Source organism: Chlamydotis macqueenii, chromosome W (assembly GCF_036417535.1).
Source record: "Chlamydotis macqueenii isolate bChlMac1 chromosome W, bChlMac1.mat, whole genome shotgun sequence".
Taxonomy (NCBI): domain Eukaryota; kingdom Metazoa; phylum Chordata; class Aves; order Otidiformes; family Otididae; genus Chlamydotis; species Chlamydotis macqueenii.
Window position 1 is genome coordinate 39,260,601 of NC_141592.1, and position 17,421 is coordinate 39,278,021.

General features: G+C 47.3%; 1 long non-coding RNA gene across 1 annotated transcript in view; it reads right to left on the bottom strand.

Annotated features, from left to right (window-relative positions):
* LOC147596683 (uncharacterized) overlaps window positions 1-17,421 on the bottom strand; it is a 698,175-nt gene that overhangs the window by 559,723 nt on the left and 121,031 nt on the right. The gene's annotated exons all lie outside the window — the stretch shown is intronic.

The following is a 17,421-nucleotide window of genomic DNA, read 5'->3' on the forward strand; positions in this document are numbered from 1 at the left end:
GACACAGAATATAGATCAAAATACATCTATACAAGGAATGAATAAGCATCCTACAACTATTAGTAACAAGCTTATATCAAGTCACCAAAAGATTTCTGAATATATAAAAACCATCACTTTGTTGCTGTTTTTGTACTCCTTTTTGCAAGTTTTGAATACTTTTGTGAATAGATTCCGAATGATCAGACAGATTAATGCAGCAAAGCCCATCAAAATCCTGACAATCATGATTTTGTGCTAATAATAATAAAAAAATCTATTGCTGATCTATTCTGTTACTAACCCAACTATGCGAAAGACACTGCTGAGCAAGAGGATGTTTATCAGCCGGGTCAGAGCAGAGAAGGGAGACAGGCGCAGCACCTTCAGGGCGTCCCCTGTTGTAAATAAAGTGTGCTCTGGGTCCGTCCTCTCCCCTTCGCTCCGAGCCACCTCTGTTTATACCCTCAGCAGATTCAGTGAAAGAGTACTAACTAGGTGTTGCTGCATGCATGGCCAGTGCATACAACAAGGCCTGTCAAATATGTGCTCTGCAGGCTAACAGCGGTTCTGTTTTGTAAAGTAGCATAGTGTATAGAATCTACATCAGTTAGCAGCGTTGATAGTACCGATGCAGTTGTATTTATTTGCTTAGCAAGCCAACAGTCCAATTTATTTAGCACAGTTAATGCCTAGGCACTTGCCACACCAGGTGTAAAGACTGAAGCAGCAATAATTTTACTTAGTTTCCAAAACTCTGTATTGTCTTGGCAATCAGATTCAATGCTATGTATGCTTCGTTTAGGTCTTTTATGCTGTCTGGATTTTGATATGTGCTCGCATGATTACGTCAAGCTGTGTCGTTGCAATGTATAGATCTTAAAGCATTTACAATCATTACCCCTCTAGAAACATTAGCCCTTGAATAGTTAAAAAAAAATAGACAGATGGACTTTACTGATCTCAAAAAGTTCCATCTTTTGTAGTTTTAGCACTCAGCACTCGTGGTTGCTGCTGTTTTACATAGAGTTGCCGTCCTACCGGTATCTGGCAGGTCAACCAAACATGTTCTGAAAGGCTTACCCGCAGACGATACAGACAGGGATCCACTTGTTTACTGCTCCTGTAAAGACATGAGCGTATCCCTTCCCCCATGTTATAAGAGGGAACGGTCCTTCCACTTCTACAAAGCTCAACTCAGACAGGAGTATCTGTTAACCATGTCAGGGGCGGGGGGGTGGGGGCGCCTGGCGGCGGCTGTGGCCCCGGGCATATAGGAGGAAAGAAAACTAAAACCCGAGGTTTAAGACAAGAATAGGGAGGGATCCTTAAAGCCACCGCTACAGGCAAAAAACAGACCATCACTAAAACCAAAGCAGGATAAGGAAAAAAGGAACAAGACAACCTCCCCCCACCCCTCCCTCTTCCCAGGCTTAACACCATCTCTACCTCCCTCCCCTGCCCCCTGAGCGGGACAGGGATGGGGGGCAGGAAGAGGGAATGGGGGTTACAGACAGTTAATCACGCACTGCTTTATTGATATCAACGGTTTAACGGCTGCACCTACAGCAGCAACCATGACCGGAGCCTTTTCTTGTTCTAACATTCGCTCGGCAGCTTCCAGCAGTTGCCCTGTACTAGATCCTTTTGGCAGCACACTAAGGGCTCTTTTAGTTTTTTGGGTTTGTTTTTTTTTTTTTTTTTTTTTTTTTTATCATTAGCATTATTAAAGGCAAGCATATCTAAGAACTTTGCTTTCATGTCATCATCCAAATCAGGGTGAGCCATAATTGCGGTGTGCAACCGATCAATAAATTTCCCATATGGTTCTGTGGGACCTTGCCTTACTAACGTAAAGGCAGGTCCGGACTTTTCATTGTACACCCTAGCAAGCGCTCTATAAGCCAAATCTTGGCCCAGTTGTAACACTTCAGTAGCAAATTACGCTTGCCAATCAGATCGTGTGTAGGGTCCCGCTCCCATCAGCATTTGAGTTTGCACCCCGAATAATGGATCACCCTGTTGTTGAGGCGATGCAGCTGCCCTATCACAAGCAGCCTGCCAGTACTGAAAGAACTGCAGCTGCTGTGACGGTAGCAAAAGCATCTGGACAATCATTCTAATATCATAAGGAGTTAACAACTGTGACAAAAAAATATGCTGCAACACAGATTGAGTATATGATGATTTTAGCCCATACTGAGTAACTGCATTTTTAGCTTCCTTCAATATTTTCCAGTCTAATGCTTGCCACACACTTCTCCCAGTATTATTGGTCACAACTGGAAATGCCATGGGCAAAGGCTCTCCTTCTATCAAAGCATCTCGAATCACCTCTTTCCATTGCACTATCGGATTCAAAACCCCGGCCCCTCCCGCCGGCGTCCCTTGCAAAGGTGCAAAAAGACTGATCTCACCCGATGCTCCGTTCGGAACGAATAGGTTGAACGCTGGCAGGTCTCAATGTGGCACAGGCGAAGGAGTTGACAAGTTTCCCAGCGACGCTTCTAGGCGAACCTCTAGGGCTTCTAGCCTTTTTAGTGTCTCTTGCAGCTGTGCATCCTTCAAGCCGGATGAATGTTCATCCCCCTCTTCCTCATGCCGTGGTGGCAGGGAAGAAGGTGGTAACGGGGGATAAACTGGAGCTGTTGGCGCCAGTGAAAAGGCTCGTGACTCTGAGCCTGCACTGGCGCAGTGTGGCGGGGTGCCTGGCGGTGGTACATCTGATGGTGGTGAAAAGCCTTTGGCAGTTTTTCCCTCTGGTGCCCACATATCTATAGTTATAGGGGCTGTGGCTGCATTTCCTGGAGTCCTTGCTGGGGCTCGAGCCCCCCCACCCTCAGCACGGGCCGGGGCGGCGGCAGGGCTCGTTAAACCCGAGAAAGGCATGCTAGCAGCGGAGGTGGACCCTTTGGCTGGAGTTAAGGCCGCAAGAGCAGATGTGGCAACTGAATGCTTGGCTTTCATGCTTATCAATGTTTCGTTAATTAGCCTCCACACGGTGGAGAGTTTGCTCGCCTCCTTTGATCCCTTACTTATTTCATCCCACAGCTCTTTTCCTATCTTTTCCAATGTCGGGAGTTCAAAAGCATCATCAACTGTGGGAATTAATTCCCTTTTCTTTGCCCACTGCAGCAAAGCTTCTAGGACGGCCGAGTCATAACTCAGTCCTCTCATAGAGAGCATATGTTGGAGGAGCTTAACCACTGCTGACTCCTCTTTGGTCAGTGTGGACCCCATCTCCTCCCCGGCCGCTCGCCTGGCCAAGACGAGATTCCCTCCGTACCTTTTGTACCTTTTTGCGCTATAGCGACTTCCCGAGTGCCAGGGCAGCACTCGCCTTCGACCGGCTTCCGCCTCCTCTTCTTTTCCTATTTCGGTTCCGTCGGGATGTCCAACGCCGATCTGAGGGTCCCTGTTCGGGCGCCACCTGTTGACGCGGAAGAAACGGACACTGCTGACGACCAATATGATCAAGCAAATGCCGATTTATTGTTGATACATCCCGGTTAATATAGCCCTTCTAATTCCGTATCATGAGCAAGCTCTCTACTAATTGGTTAACTATATCATGCACGCGCTCCTAGCTAAAATATGATTCGTTAAGTCTCTATGTTCACGCGCACGGCCCTCTCCACCTGCACCCTGCTTCATGTTCAGCCCCCAGTCACGTATGCCAGCTGTTTTCCTTCTTCTCAAGGTTGCTTCGTTTACTTTCTCACAGGAAGCTTCATTACTTTCTCACAGGCGGCCTCATTATTTTCTCACAGGTGGCTTCAGTACTTTCTTACAGGCAGCTTCAGTACTTTCTCACAAGCGGCTTCAGTGATGTCCTTGAGGCCTGCTGCTCACAAACATAACAATTCCATTCGGTCTGGATTGTTCACTAAGTGCCCCTGATACTCCAGGTATCCAACACCTGCTCATGTTAAGCTTCTCATCCACCAGCACTCCCAAGTCGTTCTCCTCAGGGCTCCTCAGGCTGTCGAGAGAAGCAGAAAGAAGAACGAGAATTTTATGAGTTAAAGTTTAAGGAAGTTAAGCAGTGCTTGCTAGACAAGTGCATGGAAAATGAAAAGCTACAACAACTTCAGAACTTAAAGGAAAGAGAAGGAGCTGAAATGGAGGGCTGCATGGCTCCTGAGAAGGAAATGAGGCAGCTGATATCCCAGGTGCAACGGCTCCAGGCTGAGAAGGCTGATATGTTAGGCATCATTTCAGATCTGCAGGTCAAGCTGAACATCTCAGCAGAGGATTCCTTTGTGGAGATTGGGATGAACAAAGGAGAAATAACTAGAACTGCAAAGGAACATCAAGAGAATAGTGGTGAAATGACCAGTGTAAATGACTGTGTCAAAAATTTGTCTCAACATTGTTGAAACAGTGGGCCACCACCCGAGCAATGGCTTCCCATTATCTTGCAAGGCAACTCCTGTTGTCTTGCAAACCTGAATGCAGAGCTGGTTCCCAGAAATCTAGCCCTAGCCCCCGGAATGCGCCCAGAGATACATATCACCTGGTAATGGGCATGCATATCACCCTGTAATGGATCGCCCGGTAATGGATCACCCGATAATGGGCATGCATATCGCCACCAGGTGAGGGGTGCGGCTAGGAAAACCAGCTCTCGAAATACAATGAAAACAACCAACATAAAAAGGGACATTTCTGGACTGAGACAGGAACACTTCTTCTACACTTCGAGACTTCTACACTTCACTACTCTTCACTTCATTCATTCAACAGAATACACATTCGCCGGAATACACATCCACGGAACTGACATCGAGACGACCAACACCGGACGGATCGTTCCCCCATCGAGCAAACTGAACTGTCGGGACGCCGCAGCTCCGTGGTGGTAGCTATTACAACCGAAACTCTTTTCCCTCTTTCCTTCCTTTCTCTCCTTTCTCTTCCATTTACAAACTTCTTGTCGGGTCAATAAAGCTACCTGGCACTTGACTCCGTTTTGAGTCTTAATTCTGTTCCCAAGAATACGAACAAAACCATGCTCCGGTGTGTGAGAGGTCGGTCCAGCCGCCCCTAGCCCCCCAGACTCGTCTGAGGTCGGCTAGAACGCAAGGGGGCCTTGTTCTCGTCCAAAATCAGAACGTGACAACCAGTAACATTGATATCTACGGCAGGAGCAAAACTGCTGACGAATCAAAGAATCTGCAGTCTGAGGAGCTAATTGTAAGCCAACTGCTCTACTGCCTTAGAAATGAAACTCAGAAGAGGGAAGAACTTGAGAAGGAGCTGCAGAATCACAAAGAGAGACTGTCAAAACTGGAGAAGAAAACCAGCAACTGCCTGAAGAGTGGGACACAAACTGAACAGCAAACAGAGGAGAGTTCAGAGGCTGTTGGCAGTGAAGTAGAAACTCTGAGTTTGCAAGTTTGTGCTCTGTTTAAAGAGCTTCAGGAAGCCCATGAGAAGGTAAAAGAGGCAGAATTGATTCAGAAGAAGCTTCAAGAAAAGTGCCAAGTACTGGAAAGAAAAAGCTCAGCTGCTGCATCAGAACTGGAGGAGAAGCAGCAGCTAATATACACCATCAAGAAGCTGGAACTTCAGGTGGAGAGCATGCAGGCAGGCTGGAACAAGCCAAGGCACATGAAGAAAAGGCGAGATATAGTAGCTTGCAGGATACAAATAGCAAACTCCTTCCTGAACTCACCAAGGCAATGAAAACCATTGATGAAATGAAACTCAAAGAGCTGCACAGAGTGGATAAAGTTGTGGTGGAACAACTGAATGCAAAGGTGGAGTTGGCAGAACAAGCGCCTGCAACAAAGCAGCTGCAGATAGATGAAATGAAGCAGATAATTGCTAATTATTTGTTATTGACTGTACCTTTTGATTTGAAAAACATTTATTTTTTTTCTATGATGCTTTCAATTTAATTACTTGGGAAACACACCCATCATTTTCCTCAGGAATACAGCATAAGACTTTTGGCTATGTACTTAATAGAACTATAGATCAGTGGTTTAAGAAAATTTTATATTTCGTTTTGAAATTTCAACTTTATGCTAGAATGATTCAGTGTGGGGTAACGTTAGAAGGGATGCACATACGCTGGAGGGGCGGTCCGTGGCGACTCACGCACTGGACGCGGATGAATCCATGAGTGCAGGGGTTAGGTGTGTCCATGTACGTGGTGGGCACGGATAAGTCCAGGAGTGCAGGGGGCAGGTGCGTCCACGTACGAGGTAGGCACGGATAAGTCCATGAGTGTAGGGGTAGGTGCGTGTCGGGCATGGATGGGTCTATGGGTGCAGGGGGGCGGGTGCGTTCGCGTGCGTAGCGGGTGTACGGGTATTTAACCCTGTGTTGCGCAGCATTAAATTGAAGGCTTGGCTTGACGGTATCCGTGTGATGCCCTGCTTTCCCCGGAGCGGGGCTCCGGTGCGTGCGGGGTAGGTTAGCTGGCAAGAGAAGCCTGCAAGTGGTGACCCCGACGTGTGACAGGTCCGGACGGTTTTGAGCTGGGGCCGCGCGGCGGTTGTGCCTGCCTGCTGTTAAGATGGCATCCATCTCTGATACAGTCAAGGTATTAAAGGCATTGGGTAAAGATTTACATTGTCCGGTGCATAGGGCACCGTTGACGGAGTTCATCCTATGGATGCAGAAATGGGGCTTGATTAACAAGCCAGGAGAGGTGATGGAAGTGGTGCGGTTACAGGCGGCGGGGAAAGAGTTACAGTAAGAAGGGGAGGTCGGAGCGAGGGGTGTGGCGACGAGGCTGCAGGCGTTAGGTTCAGTAAAAAGATTGCTGACTAAGGCTTGTGAGGAGCGTGAATTGTGGCTTACAACTTTAGCTGCAATCAAGGGAGAACAGCGGCCCCCGGAGGCAGATGGGGAGTGGGACGAAGGGGCTCGAGACGGCGCGGAGGGGAAGGGGGGTGGCGCTCCCGTGGTCTGCCCGGTTCGGCCGGCAGCCTTCAAGGATAGCAAAGGGATGGTAGAATTTGGATGCACTCCCCCGTGTATCATGCCTTCCTTGCCGGAAGAGCCAGAATTGAAAAAACAACCCCCCAAATACGAGGATACAGAAATGCCCTCTGCCTCTACTTCTGCCCCATCAGCTCCACCGTTAGAAAATTTGCAGAAGGATGAGACCAATTTACCATCTCTCCCTAATGATTCATGGACTGAAAAAGGAAGGGAGGGGGCCACTGAAGTGGGAGTAGTGCACGCTTTAATCCGAAGGTTCATGCGGTTGGCGTCGGATGTAGAAAAAACATTACATCAAGTAGAGGGGTCGGCGCGGAAGGCGGAGGCAGCAGCTGAAAAGGGGATGACTCGTGGATTTACAGATTGGACACTGATTGCTAGAAATTGCGTATTGGAAGGAGTTTCTCTAGGGCCACCAGACGGAGACGGGGGTATAATGGTGTGCCCAGTGACACAGGGGCAGGACGGGCGGCAGTGGAGCCCGTTAGGTTACAAGTTGCTTAGAGAGTGGCAGAAGGCGGTGAAGGAGGAAGGTGTTAATGGGGTGGCGACTCGAGCAATTTTAGATGTCATCTGGGCAGCGAATCCGCTTCCCTTTGATTGCAGGCAGCTGGCTAGAGCGGTTTTTACAGCCCCCCAAATGGTGCCGTGGGAGGCTGCGTTAAAGGAGGAAGCAGATAGGATGGTTTTAGAAGCTTTAGATCCGAATCACCCCTTGCACGGGATTACTGTGGAGAGGATTATGGGCTCAGGTAACTTCACTGATCCGGCTGCACAGGCTAACATGCGAGGCAGAGACATCAATGCTGCTGTACGGGCGGCACGAGTGGCGTTTGCAAAAATGGGTAAGTATGAGGGCAAGAAGTGGTCGTACACTCAGGTGAAGCAGGGCGTAGGAGAATCGTATACCTCTTTCTTGGAAAGGCTGCAAAAAGCGATTGAGAATTCTGATTTGCCAGAGGATGTGAAACCTATACTGGTGAAAGAACTAGCTAAACAGAATGCAAACGAGGTAACTCAACAACTTTTGCTTCAATTGCCCGGGAATGCAGGTGTGGCGCAGATGATTAAACGAGTCATGGAGGCAGAAGCGCTGCAGCAAGCAAAACCGCTCATCGCAGCAGTATCCACTATGCGATCACCGCCCGTGGGCCCCACCTGTTTTGGTTGTGGGGGTGTAGGACACTTTAAGCGACAGTGTCCCTCAGGGACCAATCAGGACACAGAACCCACAAATGGCCAAAAAAGGAGATGGTTTCGATGTGGGCGGGGTGGACATCTTGCCAAACAGTGTCTGCAGCCAGCCTGGCAGGGGGGCAGGGAAACGGGAGGCGCGGTCTCTTACGGGGGCTGAGGGATACGCCAGGCAAAGAAACGCCCCCACTAACCTTTCTAAACAGAGAGGGGCGGGCCCTGCTGTCGGGTCCCACTCAGGAGTACAACTAACTTGTGCGGAATGTTTGTGGATTACAGCCCCTACTTATGTACGCATTGACGAAGAAATACCACCTGGAATAATAGTAGGGGCAGGGGCACAACAGTTGGGGGTGGAGGTGGTGCCAGAAATGAAGACACAAAACGGGGAAAACACAGTGTGTGTTGCTCAGGTGTCCGAGATGCCCGTATATTTACCCAAAGGGTCAACTTTTGTCGGTTTATTACTTGATCTTTCAACACGCCCGATAGTCGTGTGCGAGCTACGTCCACACAGGTACCCTTCCACGGAAGCAGACCAACAGCCACCAAACTGCTTTGAAGCCATGTTAGACACTGGAGCAGACGTTACGGTAATTTCTCTGACAGATTGGCCAAAGGAGCTTCCTTTAGCCCCAGTGGCCACCCCATTGAAAGGCGTTGGCGGCAGTCAGAGAGCATTACGGAGCCAATACCCAGCACGTCTCTCAATAAAAGGAGAAAAAGGTGAGACAACTATACGACCGTACGTATTGAATAATCTACCTGTTTCCCTTTTAGGTCGGGACGTTTTGCAATCTCTTAAAGTTCAGCTCAGCATAGAAAAGCCTTTTTAGTGGAGGCCACTGATCCAGAAAAACCCTACATTAGAATGACATGGTTAACCGACAACCCGGTATGGGTGGATCAGTGGCCGCTAACTGAAGAAAAATTGAATCAATTAAATTTGCTAGTAGATAGGGAAGTAGCAGCAGGACATTTGATACACTCAATAAGCCCCTGGAATTGTCCAGTGTTCCTGATAAAAAACAAGTCTGGAACTTGGCGATTTTTGCATGATTTGCGAGCAGTGAATGCAGTACTGGAAGACATGGGACCACTGCAGCCAGGTATGCCTTGGCCGTCCATGTTACCGGACAGCTGGCCGGTAGCGGTCATAGACATTAAAGACTGCTTTTTCTCCATACCATTGCACCCTGATGACAGTAAGCGATTTGCCTTGATGATTCCAACAATCAACAATGCGGCAACATTAGAAAATTTAATGATGATGGATACCAACATTCAGGGGGCGCTAGCACACTTTTCTGGTGACATCCGTCCAGCCCGGCCATGCATGGTGCTAAAGGCATTGGAGTCAGTCACAGTACTGCCAGTTAGCCCAATTGTAATGACCCCAGTGCAGGGACTTACTGTATTCACAGATGCCTCCGGACGGACTCAGCAAGCGGCTATTGCTTGGTATGACCAAGGAACTTAGCACACACAAGTTTGGAAGGCAGAGGTCTCTATTCAGGGCTTGGAATTGCAAGCAATAACGCATGCCATACACAGATGGATCAGTATCCCGATAAATATTGTGACTGACAGTGAGTATTGCTACCGATTAGCTCTCCGCTGTACACTTAGTTTGCCCGGAACTACAGCCCCAGCACGACTGCTTCAAAATGCACTAGAACAGCGTACTGCACCTATTTTTTTTTGCGCATGTTAATAGCCATACCACGTTACCAGGGACTATTACAGAGGGTAATCGTCGGGCAGACGAGGCCGCAAGTACTCTGTTACAGATAGCAGCGGTGGGGGTTCCTGCTCTAAAACAAGCTCAGTTATCTCATCAGTTCTTTCATCAAGGGGCTCGAGCTCTGGCCAAAACTTTCAAAGTGTCCTTAGCGGACGCGTGAGCAATTATCGCTGCTTGCCCTAGCTGCAAATCTACCTCTTCCATAGCAATAGGTGTTAATCCGCGGGGTCTTCAAGCAAACCAGATCTGGCAGCAAGATATTACAGAATACCCCCCCTTCGGACGGTTTAAATATCTTCATGTAAGTGTGGATACTTGTAGCGGTTGCATCCATGCTACCGCAGAAATCAAAACTAATGCACGTGCCGCTATCTGACATTGTTGCGCTGCATTTGCTACATTGGGGGTACCTCAACAGATAAAAACAGATAATGGGCCTTGCTATAAAAGCAGCTTGTATAACAATTTCTTACAGAACTGGGGAGTGGAACACCGTACTGGCATCCCAGGCAATAGTGGTGGCCAAGCTATAGTGGAACGGGCACATCAAACAATCAAGCGTCAGCTTGATTGGGTTAGAGGGGGGGAGAGAGTGTCCCCTGGGGGGCATTATGAGTTCCTAACAAGAGCTCTGGTAGTAATCAATCAAATGACTGGAACAGAGATATCCCCAATTTCCCAGCATTTTTCGACTACATTGTCTTCCCGCTTAGCGGAAGCTCCAGTGTGCTTCCGTGACCCAGTCACTTTAGAATGGCACGGGCCAGTACCACTACTGCAAGTGGGCCAAGGTTATGCATGTGTGCAAACTGCGAGTGGCCCTCGATGGGTGCCTGCTAAATGGATTCGTCCAGCAGTAAAGGGTTCAGATGCATGTTTTGATGCCTGAGTGAATCTTCCCCATGTGATAATATCCTATTAAATATGTGTTAAGTTTCTCTTTCAAATCACTAACACAGGGACAGTAAACAAATGGATCCCTGCACGATGGCTACAACCAGTGCTCCAAGCTGCCTTGCGTCCGTCAGATTGTTAACAACCTGTGTGGCAGCTCCATGGACATCAGTTACAGAAAGAACAAATGTGTGGGTAATTATGGTTAATGCCACAGAACAGGACATGATTTGTTTGTCTATATCATCTTCAAATAAGCCTTTCAGAACATGCTTGGTCAATCTGCCAGATCAGATAGCGGTAGGATGACAATTCTGTGTAAAACAACAGCAGCCGTGAGTGCTGAGTGCTAAATAACAGAAGATGGAACTTTTGGGATCACTAAAGATGGACTTCTGCCTATTTTCTTTAACTATTCAGGAGCTAATGTTACTAGAGGGGTAATGATTGTAAATGCTTTAAGACCTATACATTGCAACGATACAGCATGGTGTAATCACGCGAGCACATATCAAAATCCTGACAGCATAAAAACCTAAACGAAGTACACATAGCTTTGAATCTGATTGCCAAGATAATATAGAGTTTTGGAAACCAGGTGAAATTATTGCTGCTTCAGTCTTTGCACTTGATGTGGCAAGTGGCTAGGCATTAGCTACGCTAAATAAATTGGGTTTTTGGCTTGCTAAGTAAACACATGCAATTATATCAGTACTATTAACACTGTTAATTGATATAGGTTCTATACGCCATACTATTTTACAAAACAGAACCGCTGTTAGCCTGCAGAGCACATATTTGACAGGCCTTGTTGCATGTGCTGGCCACACATGCAGCAACGTCTGGTCAGGCCTTGTTGTGTGCGTTGGCCACGCGTGCAGCAACGTCTACTGACTACTCTTTTACTGAATCCGCTGAGGATAAAACAGGGGTGACTCGGGGCGGGGAGGGGGAGAGGATCCGGAGCACACTTTATTAATAGCAGGGGACGCCCTGAAGGTGCTGTATCTGTCTCCTTTCTCTGCTCTGACCCAGCTGATAATTATCCTCTTGCTCGGCGGTGGTGTTATTAGCATAGTAGGGTTGGTAACAGAGTAGATAACAAAGTCATGATTGTCAAGATTTTGATGGGTTTTGCTGCATGAATATGAAAAAAAAAAAAGTTAGATTGATAGAAGCTTATTACAAATAGCTGTAAGATGTTTTACTCATTCATGCTTTTATATATGTATTTTAATTTGTATTTTATGTGTAATGAAATATGTGCAGATTGTAATAGATAAAGCATTGAAACAAGCCTCTTCTCGTAAACAAACAAGGGGAGATGTAGGTCAGTGAAAACACACTGACCTTGGGAGGGGGATACAATCATAGTCGTTGGGAGAAAGCCATGGAATGGTAAGGGAACTTTAAATACAAGACATTGTTAATGGAATTTATGGCTTGTTTCAACAGAGGCCTGCAAAAATTAGTCACTGGCTTTGTAGATAAGAAAGTTATTGAAGTTATTATGTTTGTAGTAATAGAGAATATCATAATAGAAAATTAGTAGAAAATAGTGAAAATTTAGGGTTTTTTTTTAAATATATATATAAGGTGTCATTAGTAATCTTATTAGCTTGTGTAGGGCATAGCTAGGTGGTTGCTATCCTTAGCTACAAAATTGTGATACTAGGCATCATACTAGGTATAATCATTAACATTCCGTGCTTGGTCACCTGTCTATAAAAGTGATACAGAGAATAATACATCAGACCACACACGCCATACGACGTCAGTTCCGACTGCCCATCTCACACGGTTGGGCTGTAGTGCCAACCTGTCCAGCATGTCAAGCACCTAACCCGAACCAGGCCTTATATTACCCAGGCGTTAACCCCGGAGGTATGCTCCGAACCAGGTGCGACAACTAGATATCACAGACTATGCGCTATTTGGCTGTTTCAAATACATTCATGTTGCGATCGTCACTTGCTCCCGAGCTCTCTTCGTGTGTCCATTCACGACGTCTATAACACAAAATCCATCCTGCACCAGAGCTGGGCTTTTATTCGCCTAGGATACTTCGGAAAATAAAGACTAACCGTGGGCCATCACAGATATCTCACCACTTCCTGCAGACGTGGGGAGTCCGCCATACGTTTGGCATTCCTCTGAACAGCACCAAGCAAGTGATTGTAGAACGCGCACACAGGACCCTGAAAGCACAGCTAATCTGCTTGAGAGAGGGGGAAAAGAGGGGTTCGCCAGGAGTCTTGGTCAGTGAAGTACTTGTGGTACTGAATCATATGTCCTTTGCTGACCCTTAGCCCGTTTCCCCTATCCAAAATCATTTCTCCTCATGTTAGCTGCTGTTTGGGGGGCAAGGCACTCACGGGGGTCCGGGACCGCCTGCCAGAAGACCCACGTTAGGAAGGTCCTGCTGATTTGCTAACATGGGGACGAGGGTATGCTTGTATCTCCACAGGTGCAGGGACCTGATGGATCCCAGCCTGGTTGGTACAGCTGTGGCTGGAGGATCAGCAGGGTAACCGAGCGGCATGGCACTCTCCAGCTCACCCTAGTGGGATTGATCCTGATTGTGAGTCTTCCAATGCCAGTGATAACGACTAATTTCTGGGAGTGGTTCACGAACTGCGCTGACTCTACTCAGGTTTGCATAGCGCATGGCCTGTTGGGCTCTTGGGAATGCCAACTGCACAGCCCTCGCCATATCTGAACTGGCGACTGCCTTAGCAGCATACGACGAAGGGCTGACACAAATGAAGTTGGCATTAGATTATGCCCTTGCGAGGCCTGGCATCGGTTGCAGTGACCTAGAGGGAGTCCTAGGTCTCCAGGGTTACTGCTGTTTGGACTTCAGCAAGAACGCCTCCTCGGCCTTGGAGAAGACACATGTGCATGCTGCTCAGTTGGTATTCAACGTCAAAGCCCTAAAAGGACTGGGGGTAGTTTCCAGACCTGTTCGGTTTACCTAAATAGCTAAGAAATATTGTGTCTATAGGTTTGAGGATCCTAGCAGTTGCTTTGATAATGCTTTGTTTGTTTCTGTTATTGTTACGTTTCTTGCATGCTATGATTAAGGGGTCACTAGGTGACTATCCATGATCAACTATGTTATGGTGGCATCCTCCCCAGAGTACCAGCCATTAGACCAGGATAATTTAGCATAGAGGGGGGGAATTGTGTGGTAACGTTAGCAGGGCTGCATGTATGCAGGAGGGGCGGTCCGTGGTGATTCGCGCGCTAGGCGAGGATAAGTCCATGAGTGCAGGGCGCGGGTGCGTTCACCTGCGTAGCGGGTGTACGAGTATTTAACCCTGTGTTGCGCAGCATTAAATAGAAGGCTTAGCTTGACGGTATCCGTATGATGCCCTGCTTTCCCCGGAGCGGGGCTCCAGTGGTCCTGGGTCTGTTTGCTGGCAAGAGAGCCGGCAGAAAGGAACAAACAGTGGATGAACTTAATGGGCAGCTCCAGCAGTATGAAGAAAGTCTGTCTTCCTCCCTACGGGCCTGTGTCTCAGCTGTGGAGAAACTCTCCTGGGAGTTCAGCAATTCTTTCATGGTTTTAGCAGGGATGGAGTTAATTTTCCTCTCAGTAGCCAGTGTGTTTGGATTTCATGTGTGAAGAATGTGGATAAACACACTGATGATATGAGTTGTTGTGAATGAGACCAAGGACACTGTCTGGCTTTCCAAGTCTCGTTAACGTGCAGATGCAGGAATCTGGGAGAAAGACAGACAGAATAATTGACCCACACTGGCCAAAGAGAGTGTTCCATGCCATAAGCATCATGCTCAGTATATAAGTAGAGGTTGCCCACGGAGGGGGCATCCTGTTCTTGTTCTGCCTTTCTTGCTTGCTGGCATCATTATCTCTAACTTGCTGGCTTGCTTTCGCTCCTTTGCTTGCTGCTTGGTTTTTGTTTCTGTGATTGCTGCTTGGGACAGGCTGTATCAGTCTTTCGGACATCAGGTTGTGAGAAATCGTACATTGTTCATTTTGTATATTTTGTATATATTAATATCCTTATATTTTGTTATTTTTGTAGTTTTTAATATTTTAGTAAACTGTCTTCATCTCAACCCACGAGTTTTCCTTTCTTCTCAATTACTCTCCCACATCCCACTGGGGAGGGGGAGGGTGAGCAAGAAACTGTGTGGTGATGCAGGCTAAAACACCACAAATTCAAAGAGGTTATGTCCCATTCCCCACTGGTATGGACCAATATTTCACCTATTAGAAGTAAATGTTCTCCTGGTCAAGAGAGATGGTACATGCGGCGGTGTACCAGGTGGTACCTTGGCAGAAGGACACGGACATTGTGCAGCATGAGGAAAACACCACAGCATGGGCTCACAGCTTAGTCTGCCCCATGCAAGCAGGAATAGGGGTCAATGTCCTTATTAAAAAGGGCCTATAAGAAAGATGGGGACAGACTTTTTAGCAGGGCCTGTAGTGACAGGACAAGGGGTAATGGTTTTAAACTAAAAGAGGGTAGATTTAGACTAGATAAAAGGAAGACATTTTTTACAATGAGGGTGGTGGAACAGTAGAACAGGTTGCCCAGAGAGGTGGTGGATGCCCCATCCCCAGAAACATTCAAGGCCAGGTTGGACGGGGCTCTGAGCAACCTGATCTGGTTGGAGATGTCCCTGCTCCTTGCAGGGGGGTTGGACTAGATGACCTTTAAAGGTCCTTTCCAATCCAAACCATTGTATGAGTATGTATGTATGTATGGTTTACCATGCATGACCGAGGAGAGGACATGAGGAAGTGGGATGGGAGACCTACCTTGGCCCTAGAGGCACAGTTATGTGAGTTGTGGGGAAAAATAATTGCTAATAGAGGTTCTCCATGGAAAACTGCTGCTCCAGTCTCCAATAGGCAGAGTAGAAGGAATGGCCTTACTTATGTCCTTCTTGAAGTGACCTCTGATGCATATTTACAGGAAATAAACCCTGAATACTGTGGCCATGATTAGAGAGGCCCTACCTCCAGCCGGGTGGAGGAGAGGGACAACAGTTTATTGGACTGTGTGGATCCCATGGCCTGACACGTTAGACCCACAAGAGTATAAAGCTCTAGTGGACACTGGTGCACAGTGTACCCTAATGCCATCAGGATATAATAGGGCATAACCCATTTGTATTTCTGGAGTGACAGGGGGATCCCAACAGCTGACTGTACTGGAGGCTGAAGTGAGCCTGACAGGGAATGAGTGGCAAAAGCACCCCATAGTGAGTGGTTCAGATGCTCTGTGCATTCTTGGTATAAATTACCTTAGGAATGGGTATTTCAAGGACCTGAAAGGGTACTGGTGGGCTTTCAGTGTAGGTGCTCTGGAGATGGAGAAAATTATACAGTTGTCAACCTTGCCTGGTCTCTCAGAGGATCCTTCTGATGCGGGGTTGTTGAAGGCTGAAGAACAACAGGTGCTGATTGCTACCTCCACGCTGCACTGATGGCAGTATCGTACCAACAGAGACTCCCTGATCCCATCTATAAGCTGATTTGTTGACTGAAGAGCCAGGGAGTGATCAGCAAGTCTTGCTCACCCTTTAACAGTCCCATATGGCCAGTGAGAAAATCAAGTGGAGAGTGGAGACTAACAGTGGACTATCGTGGCCTGAATGAGGTTACGCCACCGAGCGCTGCCGTGCCAGACATGCTAGAACTTCAGTATGAACTGGAGTCCAAGGCAGCCAAGTGGTATGCCACCACTGATATTGCTAATGTTTTCTTCTCCATCCCTTTGGCACCAGAATGCAGGCCACAGTTTGCATTCACTTGGAGGGGGATCCAGTACACTTGGAATCGACTGCCCCAGGGGTGGAAACACAGCCCCACCATTTGCCATGGACTGATCCAGACTGTACTAGAAAAGGGTGGAGCTCCAGAACACTTTGCAGTACACTGATGATATAATTGTGTGGGGCAATGCAGCATCAGAAGCTTCTGAAAAACGGGAGAAAATAATTAAAATCTTCTTGGAAGCTGGGTTTGCCATAAAATGAAGTAAGGTCAAAGGACCTGCATGAGAGATACAGTTTTTAGGAGTAAAACTGCAAGATGAACATCGTCAGATTCAAATGGATGTGGTCAACAAAATAACAGCTATGGCTGCGCTGACTGATAAAAAGGAAACACAAGCCTTCTTGGGTGTTGTGGGTTTCTGGAGGATGCATATTCCAAATTATAGTATGATTGTAAGCCCTGTCTATGAAGGTATGCAAAAGAGGAATGATTTTAAATGAGGTCCTGAACAACAGCAAGCCTTTGAACAAATTAAACAGGATATTGTTCATGTGGTAGCTCTTAAGCTGCTCCAGACAGGACAAGAGGTAAAAAATGTGCTCTACACTGCAGCTGGGGAGAATGGCCTTACCTGGAGTCTCTGGCAGAAAGTACCAGGGGAAACTCAAGGTCGACCCCCCTGCATACGACAGGCCACCACTGGAATTTTAAGTTTTACACGTACTGAAAGAAGAAATAAAGAATGATCCATGGCAGGGAAGTGTTTTGAATATTTTTAACAACATAGTTGAGCCATAATCTGGTGTGATCATTTAGCAGATTGTTCTTTGTACTTGTTCAATAGTGAGCTGAGTCTAAAGGTGATAGCTCTTACAGTAGTTATAGCAGTATAAAT